Here is a 2,838-nt window from a genome sequence, read left to right as displayed (position 1 = left end):
ACTCATCCTAGATAAAGGGCTTCGTACTTCACTGCTGAGTCTGGTTAAGGTCACCTTCAAAGTACTTCCCTTAGGACGCTCTGCACAGGAACCAGTGTCTAGTCCACACTTCAAAACAATTTTGGAACTCAGAGCTGTCATTGTGTTATCCTTGATGTCCTGAATGTTATCAAAATGTCTTCCTTTCAATATTTCCTTTATCGTCCAGTAAAGAAAAAGTCACTGGGGGCCGGATCAGGTCTAGAGAGGGTATTCAATACCGTTATTTGTTTATGTGCTAAAAACTCCCTCACAGACGGTGTTCACCAGTGAGCTCCTTCAGAACCATTTTTGCATACACCTTTCTCATGCCAAGATTTTCAGCTAAGAATTTTCCTGTTTCTCTATCGACGTTTACTTGGTCTGTTCTGTTTCTCACAGTTAACCAATGATTCTGGTCACAATTTAACACATTTTCACAATGTTTTTGTCAGTTCTGTTGGTTATTGGCTGCCCTGACCTCTCTTCATCAGTGGCGCTTTCTTTCCCCTCAGACATTTTTTTTTTTTTTTTGAGAGAGAGTCTCATTGCGTCACCCTTGGTAGTGTGCCATGGTGTCACAGCTCACAGCAACCTCAAACTTTTGGGCTTAAGCAATTCTCTTGCCTCAGCCCTCCATGTAGCTGGGACTACAGGCGCTCACCACAACGCCTGTCTATTTTTTTGTTGTTGTAGTTGTCATTGTTGTTTAGCAGGCCCAGGCCAGGTTCGAACCCGCCAGCCCCTGTGTATGTGCCCAGTGCAGAAGCCCCGGAGCTACAGGCACCAAGCCAAGAAAATGTTTAATCCATTTGTACACTGTCGTTTTCTTCATAGCATTATCTCCATAAACTTGGACTAAAATGTTCCTGATTTCGCTGCCACTCTTGCCAAGTTCAACAAGACATTTAATATTTGTGCATTGTTACTGCTCTAATTCAAGCCCTGACATTCTTGTGACAGCACACAAAAACATGCAACAATAATGAATACCACTCAGCAAGACACCAAAAGGCATGGACAAGAAGACAGCTGTGAGACAGTGACACACCAGGGTTATAAAACCTTAAGTTATTAACATAACAGCATGGTGGTGGTTTGCGAACTTAATTATCAGACCTCATATGAACTTGACTAGATGGGTATGGAAAGAGAGAAGGAAAGATACCAGAATGTAGGCTTAAATCATCAGCACAAACACCACCTGCTGATATGGGAATGGGCGGGGTTATGAAGGGATGAGCAGCTGGAACCAGGGTGGCAAACAGGCAGTCCATGTCCCCTCTCTGGCCTTCTGTGCAGTAGTGGGCATCGCCAATCCGTCACAGCCCTCTCTCACAGACTCAAAGCAAAAGAATTTCTTTCTTTCTTCTTTTTTTTTTTTTTTTTTTGAGACAGAGCCTCAAGCTATCCCCCTGGGTAGAGTGCCGTGGCATCACAGCTCACAGCAACCTCCAACTCCTGGGCTCAAGCGAGTCTCCTGCCTCAGCCTCCCAAGTAGCTGGGACTACAGGTGCCCGCCACAACGCCCGGCCATTTTTTTGGTTGCAGCCATCATTGTTGTTTGGCGGGCCCGGGCTGGGGATTCAAACCCACCTTAGGTGTATGTGGCTGGCACCTTAGCCGCTTGAGCCACAGGCGCTGAGCCAAGAATTTCTGAGAGTAGTGATGGGTAGCGGTAAAATTAAACAAGATGGCATCTGAAACAGGCTGGGGGGCTTGACATTTGGGAAGGTATTGATATGTTCTTGCCTCTCTTACAGAAACTATTTTTGTTGTTTTAACATGATGTCTATATTTTGTGAAAGTAATTTGAAAGTTACTGGATAACACGCACAAAAATAGTCACTTATTAATTTCACCATACCTGGCGATATTTTGGCACATTTATGTCCAGTCTTTTCTCTGTACATGTTTATGGCCATGCCATTATATGATGAAGTCATACCATTACACAGTGTCCTGATTGTTCACTTAATATTCTGTCACTTCCAATGGTTTATTTTCTTTTTCTCTTCACTGTTGAGCACATGGGCAGTTTCCAAATTTTTCTGTTAAAATAAAGGCTATGATAAATTCTTTTAAAACATAATCTTTCTTTAAATTTTAATACTTATTTAGAATAAATTTCTAGAAGTGGTCAGAATATTTAAACATTTCAACAATCTGGAAGTAATACAATGGGTTAGGGTAATCCTACCACTTTGGGAAACTTGGGCAGGTGCTTCACCTGAGCTCAAGAGTTCAAGACCAGTCTGAGAAAAGGAACACCCGGTCTCTACCAAAAATAGAAAAATCAGCCGGGCATTGTGGCAGGCGCCTGTAGTCTCAGCTACTCAGGAGGCTTAAGTCCAAGAGCTTGAGGTTGATTCGAGCTATGACGCCATGGCACTCTACCCAGGGCAGCTGAGGGAAAATCTGTCTCAAATAATAATAATAATGATGATAATAATAAAATGCATTGCAGAAAAATTGTATTAATTGGCATTCCCACCAGCAAAGTATAAAAACATTTAAATTATGGCACAATTTTTAACTATCCTGTTGTTTTTTCTTAACTGATGCAAATCCTTTTTGGAAACCAGATTATAATTAATATAATACATTATTAATATAATATAAATACATGTAGTTGATCTTAGCCAGAAGGCCAAGAAGCTATAATACAAATATATGTATAGAAACATACACAGACCTACACACATATTTGCATATATCCATATGTGTATACATACATATACACATAAATACCTTTCTCTAAATAATCTTAATGATGTGGGCACCAATATAAATGGAAAAGGCACCTCTTTTTTTTTTTTT

Source organism: Otolemur garnettii, unplaced genomic scaffold (assembly GCF_000181295.1).
Source record: "Otolemur garnettii isolate 467f Iridium unplaced genomic scaffold, OtoGar3 scaffold00053, whole genome shotgun sequence".
In the NCBI taxonomy this organism is placed as follows: Eukaryota; Metazoa; Chordata; class Mammalia; order Primates; family Galagidae; genus Otolemur; species Otolemur garnettii.
The sequence above is the reverse complement of the archived record's forward strand: the minus strand, read 5'-3'. Positions refer to the sequence as shown.